Source organism: Bison bison, unplaced genomic scaffold (assembly GCF_000754665.1).
Source record: "Bison bison bison isolate TAMUID 2011002044 unplaced genomic scaffold, Bison_UMD1.0 scf7180017864383, whole genome shotgun sequence".
In the NCBI taxonomy this organism is placed as follows: Eukaryota; Metazoa; Chordata; class Mammalia; order Artiodactyla; family Bovidae; genus Bison; species Bison bison.
The window spans coordinates 84,355-84,837 of NW_011494955.1; the positions used below are offsets into that span (position 1 = coordinate 84,355).

Here is a 483-nt window from a genome sequence, read left to right on the forward strand (position 1 = left end):
CTATTAAGTTTTTGAGTCCTTCCAGAAATAGTCTATGCATATGGAAGCACGTGTAAGCACGTGTGTACCTCTGTGTCTGTTTTTAACAAATGAGACCATACTTCAGACACAGTGTGTACTTTTTTTCTTTTTCGTTTTGGACCCCCAGGATGCTCTATTTTAATTAATTAGAAACAGTGCTATTTTTAGGTTGAAGTAGTGATTATGTTGTCTTTATTAACGCCTTCAGGATTGTTTTTAGTTTATTTTAATTGGAGGCTAATTACTTTACAATATTGTAGTGATTTTTGCCATTCATTGACATGAATCAGACATGGGTGTATATGTGTTCCAAATCCTGAACCCCCCTTCCACCTCCCTCCCGATCCCATCCCTCAGGGTCATCCCAGTGCACTGGCCCTGAGCACCCTGTCTCATGCATTGAACCTGGACTGGCAATCTATTTCACATATGGTAATATACATGTTTCAGTGTTATTCTCTC

General features: G+C 39.1%; 1 protein-coding gene across 1 annotated transcript in view; it reads left to right on the forward strand.

Annotated features, from left to right (window-relative positions):
• Positions 1–483, forward strand: part of SLC27A5 (solute carrier family 27 (fatty acid transporter), member 5) — a 30,518-nt gene that overhangs the window by 1,113 nt on the left and 28,922 nt on the right. The window lies entirely within an intron of this gene.